The following is an 11645-nucleotide window of genomic DNA, read 5'->3' on the forward strand; positions in this document are numbered from 1 at the left end:
GCAGAACAGTTTTTTCTATATTACTCCAAAACAGTTTTTTTATATTTCAGATACGATCATTGTTTCCCAATCCTTTCCGTTTTAAGCCAAAACAATAAATTTATCAGTTTCCGTTTGAATGTTGGCACTATCCACCTTAAATTGCGGATGCGGAATAGCCTTGTCGATGTAAGGCTTTAACTGTTATAACCTACCCCAACCTGATTCAGTTCATTATAGTTTATACAAACTTCAAAATAGCGGAGAATTAACACAGCCAAACTAAGATAAGTATCAAAATTCGTAGAAGTTTTATGAAGTTTGTGAAGATTTTGTACAAGGTTGAATAATAATCGTATGTTTTTAATGGGTATAATTGTAGGTATTTCAAAATAAAGCCATTCGGTTAGCTGGGACCCTCAAACGGATGAGGAAATCTCAATTACCATTGATATTAAAATGCATGGAAGTTCCCATAAATAACAGGGGCCTAACTAATAGTTCTGTGAACAGATCCAGCAGCCAAAAAAGTATGTGACATTATTCTGCCATTTAATAAAACCTGTACCAAAATATCCTCTGAAATCATAAGATTTGTAAGTAGGTACCTACTTAAATACCTCCCTAATATATTTATTTTATTTGTATATTTTTATTCAAATAAGGAATAACATAATTAGTCCAACGAAAATGTCAGAATCTCAATGACAAGTCTTTTTTCAAACTTTCTTCGGGTAGATAAGTACCGTAATATTGACTATTCCGATTTGACAACATGCGAAATCTGGTGGTTTAAAAAGGCAGTATTCAAAATGGCTACCATCTTGAACCGAATACGGAAAACAAACAAAAATACTGACAGATGAAATACGAAGCTGTCGAGTTAAAACTGACTTCGCAACGCTCAGACAATAAATTGGTCCGGTAATCTCTACTCTCCATTTAATCTATAAGTCTTTTTAAAACGGCCACCACCTTCAAACGGAAACGGAACGTATCAACAAATTTACAGACAAACGAAAAAAAGAGGACGTTCAAACAATAATTAGTAAGTCGGTTGTAAAAAATATAATAATAACGAACAAATCTGAATACTCCAGCTCGGCTCTGACGTCATCTGAACCCGATCGTGATTTATCAGTACATAGTTCGACAACTATGGTGACGTGATCTTATACAAAGTCCTTTGGCACCCTTTACACTCTAAATTGGGCCAGTTTTAACAAGTTACAAATAATTAAAACGGTCGAGATAAAACAGAACTTCAATACGCTCAACCAATAAATTGGTAGGTACTATATATGTAAGCCCAACAATAAAGAAAAATATATTTTTAATATTATTTAACTTGACGCGAAGCACTAGGAAGTAACGTAAAATCACATATTATTGGTAAGATAATTTGATGGCTTAGAAATATTTTAAACGCTTCATTTAAAAACTGTGGGGTTTTTAACACATCTTGGTCTTTGAAATAATCGAGATTTGTTTTCTGATCTAGTCTTTTTATAAGCCAAGAAAAATAATGTATCAGTTCCATAAAACTGCTATAAAGTTCAAAATCTCTTACGCATTCCTTTTCGGTTATGGTTTTATTGTATAATGTGGCAAACTAAGTTCTTCAAACATACTTTTTGGAGATGTTTTTTTTCAATTTAAACAGGCGGCTGGTGTTAAGCGGGAATTTAAACCTTATCGTCATCAAGGAGTGTTACTATTAGCGGCCCGATAACAAATGTTTCACTCTAAAATAAAGTCGGAAGTCAGTCAAGAAGTCATGCAAAGGAATATGCGCCGCGCGCCCTAGTGTATTAGACAGACCAACGATTGAATTTTCTCTAACAAATCTCTAAAATAAAGTGGGAATCTTAACGACGTAAGTGACGAAGTCGTGTAAAATCAATATTCGGTGAGCGGCCCGACGTTATGGACGGCCCAACGGTCGAATTTTACCTAGCAGGCCTAGAAAATTGATCTTTCGATGGGGCTTATTTTAATTATTTTTAATGAACGTCTTACTAAAATTTCTAGAGGAATCTCTCGCAAAGTTACTAATTAATCTTCTAAAAAAGAAAATTTGGTGCTCACCGCTAATTTTATAGCTGAAAAGCGTTTTATAAAATTTTAAAACCGTTTTATGTAAAATATTTTAATCGTCGGGTACTGTTTTTATTCATCTTAAATATAAATAACTTACATTCATACAGATCGCCATAAAAAAATAAATTTTATCGTATTGAATTCGTTGCAATTAATAAAAATGTGAGCCTCGAGCAAACCCCTTTTATTAGTGTCTTGTGTCTCCTTAAGCATTATGCTTTATAACGTGTTGCTCTCTAATGAAATGAAAAAAAAACGTGTTGTTGGAAAAAACTTTTTAAATAAGTAATAATTAGGTAATAATCGTTGGTCCGGCGTTACTATCGTTGAACTAATATGATCTTTAAGATCTCGTATAGCGAATAATAAAATTAATGAATTACTATAATCTTGAAACAAAAGTTATATTTACCCGACGAAAAAAAACACAAGTAGTCCAAACAAAACTAACATAAAGGAACCACCTCGTGTCGGCAACACGGTACTTGGCACGCTAACCTGCCGTTGCTGGTATTGATACTGTGATTTACGGTCGCCTACATGTTGCCGTGATTTTTATTGACTGCAAACACCCACCTTAAAGAACACCCTACATGCAAAGGCTAGAACTTAAGGTTACCTCATTATGGGGTATTGTAAAGTGAACCACCATGATTAATGAATGCTGCCTAAACAATAAACCACTTGCAGGAAGATATATTTTCAGTTCCCAAGATTTTCCAGGCGTTCAATAGGTATCTCTTTTTTACTTTTTAATAGTATTTTGAAATCTGCAATAATATTGTGTAAACATTGTATTTTTTAAATAAATCTATTTGAATTTATTTTTTGTTTTCGGTAATGAATGAATGCAAATCTTAGAAGTAATAAGTCGACATTCGATCGATTCGGCAGATAGACTCGTTTTCGATGACATTGCAATCTATCAACTTTTGGTGACAATCACACATACACACGCGGACATATATGCATTTCTCTGAAATCGGATGACATTAAAATATACGAAATTGATTTCAGACCTACCCAAGATTAGGATTTGGCTCAGATGTTACGCTCGGTTTACTCAAGTCCCTGGAGAGGTACGTTCAAAATCCTCAAAACAAAAAAATAAACATTTCTTTTTAGCGGTTGATTTTTTAACATTTGCGAACCGCAGCGTGTTTCATAAACTAGAAAAGAGATCTAAACTGAAATTTCAACAACTATATTATATAACCTTCCCATTAGACCTACAGCTGCTGTCAAAAGTTGTTCGAATGAAAATTCAAATAAATCAATATTTTAAAAGTTTAACATACTCATTGAAACAATGTGTGCAAACAAAAATCATTTAATTTCGCGGTCAGTTTTATTCTGTTCAAAGACTTTGACCAGTTTTTTAATTGCTCAGTGGTCAGTGGAGGTCTCGAGTTAAAATCCCGGAGTGCGCAAGTAAATATTATTTAATTAATTTGCGAAATTTCACAATATAACCATTTAAAAAAATAATATTGTATATTTGCCGCACGTTCTAGAGTGGAAGATACGCTCAGTATCGACCTGGTGTAAGACCACCATTCAGAATTGATACTTTGCTTGAAGTAGCGTTGACCGTGTTTGGTGACCAGATCTGAATAGTTAGGTATTTACCTATCTCATTCCCCTCCCCACTACCTCTGCCTTACAAAATACCCTGATTGGGTGAAAACCGGACGAGTGGCATCCATCTCACTGGCTCCAGACGTTTGGGAGTAGTTGGAAAGATTAAAAAGATGTATAGGGTTTTCTAATAAGAGGTGTTATTTTGATATTCCATCGTAAAAGATCAATGGTTTCGTTGCTTGTGTGGCACGTAGCGCCGTCTTGTTGAAAGTAAACGTTGTCCAGATCAATACCATCCAATTCCGGCCATAAAAAATCATTAATCATCTCTCGATAGCGCAATCCATTCACCGTAACTGTTGCTCCAGCCTCATTTTCGAAAAAGTAAGGTCCAATGACTCCGTCGGACCATAAACCGCACCAAACAGTCACACGTTGAGGATAGAGAGGCTTTTCAACAATAACTCTTGAGTTTTCCGAGCCAATTTGACAATTTTGCTTATTGACGAAGCCACCAAGGTGGAAATGGGCCTCATCACTCAAGATGATTTGCATTTTTTTATTTTTTTTTATTATTTATTGAGTTAGTTTATACATTTGAATATAAACTAATTTAAACAAGATCATATTTCATTTTGATATTTTACATATTTTTACAATAAATATAACATTTCTTTTTAAATACATTCATTCTTCCTTCATTCTTCAGACTTTCAGGCATTTCATCATACATTTTTAGTCCTTTGTACATTAGGCAGTTCTGTGATTTTGTTTTTTTTTCATATGTGGCAATCTAATCCTATTAACATTTCACTCAAGTGAATTTTAATAATTTCAATGCATTGTTGAAGCGTGTATCGTTCCATTTTTATTAATGGTGTAGTTTCTACTTATCAAATGTCAAAAAATGACAGCTTCAAAAGTAACATCTACCGAAATAGCGGGCTATTCAAAATAACACCTCTTATTGGAAAACCCTATACAACTTTATCCATAGGTACATTTATGTATTTAGCTAATCATTAGCGACGTTCCGTCTTCATAGATCAGCATATTAACTCTTCTTCTTGATTCTCGTTGCTTCTTTGCTTAGTAAAGTAATCCCCCTTCATTTTCCTTGTGAATTATTCATTATTATAAGTATATCCTCTCCTCGCGGTCTTTCACTACACGGAGAGCCAAAGACATGGGTGATACTTGATCACTCCAATGCATCATACTCTGCATCTTCTGCCTTCAACTTAAGAATCTTCAGAATCTTGTTCTCATTTTGGCGAGCAACGTCTACGAATCTGTAAATTAAAAGAAATAAAGGTTTGAACGGATTACGTTATTCAATTATTATATAGATAGAGACACCCATTCATAGCATTAACAGTGATATTTTCACGAATTAAAGCGATAAATTGTGATTTTAGTGATAGTTAAAAAGATTTTTTAGTCACTATAATCTTGTATTGATAGATCGTAGAACGAACATGACACACTCTACTGTAGAAACATGTGCCATGTTGAATTTCAATCTATAATACAATAAACACGTTTCAAGTGATTTTGCTAATTTAATTGTTTTTCCCCTCTTGCCGACTCCCATTCCTTGACGTTATCCTATTTAGCTTTAAACGCTATGAACACTCAAAATTAAAGCTATAAAAGCTATTTCTTTAATAAAATTATTGCTACATTTCTTAAAAATTAAAGCTATGAATGGGTGTCTCTAACAACGTCTAGAATAACGTATCTACTATAAGTACCCGGAATATGAATTATGAAGCAATGATAATGAAGTTCCGAGTAGGTCATTGAAGGAAATTTGCCGCTTTATGGTCTTGTGAAGCGCCAATGCATATTGAAAATAAATTTATTTCTAGCAATTTAGCGTTTTCAGGGCAATTCCTGATTATTTATGAGAACATTTACAGGAATCATCGCCAATTTGGATTATTCAGCAGCAAATTTCGAATTTGTCTAGAATAACCAGTAAATTTAGTAGGCACATTTTGACATTTTTCGGATATAATTTTTTGAAAAAGATGCCACCTCTCTATTGAAAAGCATGTATCACAAGAGGATTCATTTTAAAAAGGTGATTTTTGTGAAAGGTGAAAAGGCTCAAAATATTAATAAGGCGGCTTAAAGCAAAACCTCCTAGATCAGAAGGCCGGGACACTGAATTAAATCAGCCTCCTAACTTGTATGGGATTCTACGAAAAATGTTTATTTATTTTTTTTCCATTCATTCTTATTTATTAAAACATTAAAACAAGTAAAAAAAAAAAAATTATGAGGTTCGCATACAAGTTGATTGAGAGAGGCTGATTTGATTCAGTGTCCCGGCCTTATGATCTAGGTGGTTTTGCTTAAAGCCAATGAATCCACCTAGACTTCGCCGCTTATCCCATATTTTAGGTTCTACACATGCGATCGCTCAAAACTTTTTTGTTAACTTGCATTACTATGCCAAAAACCACCGCTTTTTTTGAAAATAATTTGCTTCTCGAGTGGTTATATGAAAACAAAAAAAACACGAGAAACTAGAATGATTACGTCACGTACGACCTCTCGTCGGGAGAAGTATAATAAGATTATAAACTCTGCAGAATATTATAAATCTAGCCAAATAAAAAAAATGAAAATATGAGAAATCACATAAAAATTTATGTTGACATCCAGAAAAAAAACTTTTTTTGGTGAATACCGGACAAAAGTCCAAACTGCTCGGAGCCAGTGTTACCACGGCATTCCTATTTGAGGTATGTTGTGAGGCCGAAAGGAATGGGGAGGGGAAGGAAATGAGCGATAAGTTATTAGTTATTCATATTTGGTAACTAAACACGGCTAAAACCATTTCAAGAAACCTTTCAAGAAATAAGGAAGCATTTAACTAGGGCGATACTTAGAGTACTTACCACCCTAGAACCTGCTGAAAATATACATTCTACGAATTTATACACATTAAGTTTATGCAAAATAACACATACCTATAAATTTAACTTTTTTTGTACGCGCCTAGTTGTGTACGGTTCAGGGAATCGATTCTCTAATCCAGGCCGCTCACAATCGCCGTTGAAAGTTCATTTTATACATTGGTCGATGTTCTTATTCTTGATTCTCGTCATAGGTAAATAATTACATATGCCAAACGTCAAAAGTCATTCCATTCTTACAACGAGTGGGTCGAATGACTTCGTCGAGAATCGAGGCCCTGGATTCGATGATTTTTTTTAACGCTTGCAAAGTTAACTATGCCAAACTGCACCTGCGTGGCAGACAATACCCAATGCCCATGATTACCAACGTACACAAATAATGTCAAAGTTTCAAAATGACATGTCTAATTTCCTTGCATGGCCGACGCAAACCTGCATGCCTCACCGCAAAGAATAATAATTGCATTGGATATCGTAAAATGGCCACTGAGTTTTGTTTGGTTATACTAATATGCAAATTGGTAGAACTTTGGGATAGTAATCTACTATTCTAATACTCTAATAGTCGTTGTTGACCTAATACGGAACACGGATAACCGTACTGCGGTATTATCGGCAGGTATCTATGCCATGTATGCATACATATTAGGGTGTATCGATTTTTATTTTTTTTTTTGTTTTCAAATTCCAAGTTGAGAAAAAGTTGCTACTAGGTACCACAACTTACCACAAAATTTTTTGGATTTTTATAAAAATGTTTAGGTCTCCCGCACAAGGCCTAAAGTTTTAATTTTTTTCAAAAAATATCCAATTTTTAAAAAATAAAATCGTAACTTTTGTGTTTATTCCAAGTTAAAAAACAGTAATATTAGGGCATAAAAATAAGTAAGAAACGATTTTTTTTTATAAAAAATGGATTTTAGGTCTCCCGCACAAGCCCCAAAGTTTGTTAATTTTGATGAAATTTTGTAATTTTGTGTACATATATGAACCATGTTTTTTTTTAAAGTTTAAACCACCGGAATTAATTTTAATTTTCTTACAGAAGGCATAAAATGAGTTCAGAACACAAAAATTACGATTTTATTTTTTTTAATTTAAATTTTTTTTACACAAATTAAAGAATAACTTTGTTTTAAACCACTTTATTACATTTATAGACGTCGACCGGTTTCGGTTGAACTCAACCTTCATCAGGACAGTACAAATATAAACTAGTTTATATTTGTACTGTCCTGATGAAGGTTGAGTTCAACCGAAACCGGTCGACGTCTATAAATGTAATAAAGTGGTTTAAAACAAAGTTATTCTTTAATTTGTGTAATAATGTCAAGCCACAAAGTGTTTGCTTCCTTCGATAATTTAAATTTTTTTAAATATTTTTTGAAAAAATTAAATATTAAGCCTTGTGCGGGAGACCTAAACATTTTTTTAAAAATCCAAAACTTTTTGTGGTAAGTTGTGGTACCTAGTAGCAACTTTTTCTCAACTTGGAATTTGAAAACAAAAAAAAAGTTAAAAATCGATACACCCTAATACATATTCACTTGTGCGATTGTTGGCATATTGTGGCAAGCTTGCAAAATCTTTTAAAATAGAACCTAAAAATATGGGATAAACGAAGAAATCTAGGTGGATTCATTGGGTTTAACTAGTTGACTGTGAGAAGAGAAGATGCATACATCAAATATAAAGTATTTTCTAAAGAAATATTTAACGAAAGCGATTTCGAACTTACTATTCATGCAATTCTTTTGTACATAAAAGTTAAATTCGCCTTAAAAAATATATGTATTTGTAGGGGGGACACTGGTGTCCCATCCACAATTGACAGATTAAACCACAGTAAGAAGTTCATACGCTTTCATATTAAGCTTTTGGGGGATGATATCAATTAAATTATGTGGTAAATGTATATAAACAGGTTATTGAGGGACGTACTTGACTTACTTTAACCAGTGATTCCTGAAAATATTTTGCGTAAAAGAAAAGTAAATGAAATTTTAGAATCGGTTGACTTTTTTCCTTTTTTGTCAAAACTAAACAACAACCGTTACGTAAGTAACCGCTCAAACCTAACTGACCCTAACTTTCCAATAACTATTGCTTTTTTATATTTCATTATAAAAAAAAAACAATAAATGTCATCGGATACCGAAATATCATGCTTTAAGTATCGTGATCTGATGCCAATTTTGCTATCTGGCTGATAAATTATTGTTCTGTCGGGAAGAAAGCCGCTCCGGGAACCATTTATTGAATAACCAACACCCTGCCATAGGTCAAATCAAGTTCGCTAAATTTGGTGACTTAGCAGGGGTGCCCGAGTTCATGGGGTAAGGTTTGTTTAGGTCTTGGCGACGGATGAGTTTGTCCACCTACTGCGTGGCGGGTCGGCTCGAGAGAGACAGATTGAGGGAGACCTTTTGACCCCTCCAGCCGGACTCCCTCTCGACCTATCGCCTTACACCAAATGAGAGGGATGGATGGATTCTGTCGCTCCTGGACACATTGACCTCCAGATTCCTACCCACCCGTCATACCTTTTTCCTTCCCAGAACTTTATCTCCTTCCTTTCCCTAAAAAGACCCTTTACACAGTTTTTTTTCCTCAGGGCTTCCTTATATCCCCATATAATGGGATATTATCTATTAATTAACATTACGAAACGTCAAACGTAATACAGTTACGTAAAAATATTAAGAAATTGGTAATGTTGAATAGAAATATTCACCTAAATGTGCACTGGCAGTCCGCATTTACTTTTTGACACTAAAAAGGAAATTTATTACTTAGTGAGGTCTTTATTTACAACTGGTTATGTGAACAAATTTCGTTTATGCAAGCCCCAACCAATGTAGCGTCATTGGCCTGAACCAATTCAATTCACCGCGTATTCAAAATCTTTCAATTCTAAGAGCTTCGGTCGTTCAACTCCGTTCGTTAAAAAGCCAGTAATTTTGCGTAACAATCGACATTATTAAAAAATATGTGCTTAATTGTATATTGATAGCAATCTTTTATGACCGAAGCTTATCTGATACTATTTCGGCGGTGCTAAAATTTTTGTATCTTCGGTAGACATATTTCTTATCAATCGTTGACCGTGCTCGCAAATATCGCTAACTAACCATAGACGAAAGATTACGTTAATGTCGTATTCACATAGACCTTTTCGATCGTCCGTGCTAGACCTCTAGATATGGTAGGTTAAATATAAAAGGCGGAACAGCTGTCAGGCGTGGTTATAGTTAGACAGTAGAACTTATTCATAAACAAACAATTTCTTTGTATAAATTGAATACGTAAAAGAAAAGCTTTAAATTTTATATACAGTATGAGAAACACGCTTCACTTAAGTGCGTGTAAACTTACATACAATTACGTACCTATAAAGTGAGAAATTCAAATTGCTAGATTTAACATTATTATTTTTTTTAGAGAGTTATAGAGTGTGAAGGCAATATAATTAAGATATTTTATTCCATATTAGTCTAAGGCCCGAAATTTTTTATCTCCACATGGTGAGTGATAGATAAAACCCACAGATCCCCTATCTGCTATATTATAACACGCTGATATCGCTATCTGGTCACTAATATGACCATCGGTAAGAATTGTTGGTGGGATGTGAAGGGCGGCCGAAAGAATTAAAATGTAATAAATATATTTTATTCGTCGATTTTTGCTTTAATAGAGCCAATACAATAATGAACCGAAAGAAGTAGCCGCTAACAGAGTTAATTTATATCACAATGAACACGAATACAGGTTGATATAAACCATAAAAACAGAAAAATAACAGGTTTTCAAGGATCTGCAATTTTCAATATATTATTATGTTTAAAATATGTATGTTTTTTTATGTATTAGATACAATTTCAAAATGAAGAGTAAAGATGATACCTGGCTTGCCATATTTAAATCCAGAAGAAAATATTTTAACGGTCGCAATAAAACCTAGCGATCGATTTACCGAACCCCGAAATGGCTTCCAAACCAGCATTAAATACAATGCTCCGTTCAATATATTTTTATTGAAATACCATAATGATAAAAATTGTTGTATAATGTCAATTAATCGGATTAACATCCAAAATAAAAAAAATGGTAAAAAAACACAAAAAATGTGGTTCCTGCTTCCGAAATTGTGATTCTTCGTAAATAAGTGCAAAAATAAGTAACAACTTGTATAATGCATTAAAATTAAACATGTTGAGTGTGGTTTTTTGGAGTTTACTGCTCCTTTATGGTTACGGGAATCAGTTGTCTGCAGTCTGAACGCTGGCATGAATCCTGACAGCTGGCATCCTGTGTCGGCCATCTTGTTATTGTGACATCGCATGAGCTCAGCACTGGCCAGCATGCAGGCGGCGTTAATGATCAGATCGAAGAAGAGGTTCCGCCAGAAGGACAAGAATGGACGCATCATAAAGAACGAACTGCCCAGCAATATCGCTACCAAGGAGATAGCCCCTTTCCCCCGATACCCTCCGCCTTCATGGGTATGTTGATTCTTTCTAATACTTTATTGCACATGAACAATAAATGCATGGACACTAATAAATAGATATTCCCTTACGATGGGAGTTGAAAAATAACATTTAATTTCCTTAAACTATGGATATGGAACCATCTCCTTTCGGAAAGAACTACAATTTTATCATCGTATAAACAAAAATATTCACCTGGAACACAGATTTTTTTTAAGGTGGTGTTGTCAATTGAAACAAATTAAACGATTACAGCGCTCTTCTTTTTGTCGTCATTAATTGTTCAGACCACGTGTAGTCTTTTTATCAGATGTTTGAACTGTGAATGTTCATATACGAGTGAATGCTTAATGATTTTTTTATTTAAACTTTTAATTATTAGAATAAACTCGTATATTCAATGTTTGATATAGGACGGCTTATTTCGATGAATTTGAATAATTCTTCAAATTTCAAAGCTAATTTTCAAATTCTGTAGTTTAAAAGTAAATGTTCTGTTATTATTTAAGTTTTTTCAAGTAATTAGCCTACAATGATATAATAACAGACCTTGAATAGGACA

General features: G+C 33.8%; 1 protein-coding gene across 1 annotated transcript in view; it reads left to right on the forward strand.

The window, feature by feature from the left end:
- Positions 1-11645, forward strand: part of LOC149419379 (uncharacterized) — a 184259-nt gene that overhangs the window by 17883 nt on the left and 154731 nt on the right. The window lies entirely within an intron of this gene.

This window comes from Hesperophylax consimilis, chromosome 12, assembly GCF_061612785.1.
Source record: "Hesperophylax consimilis isolate HC1 chromosome 12, BYU_Hcon_1.0, whole genome shotgun sequence".
Lineage (NCBI taxonomy): Eukaryota > Metazoa > Arthropoda > Insecta > Trichoptera > Limnephilidae > Hesperophylax > Hesperophylax consimilis.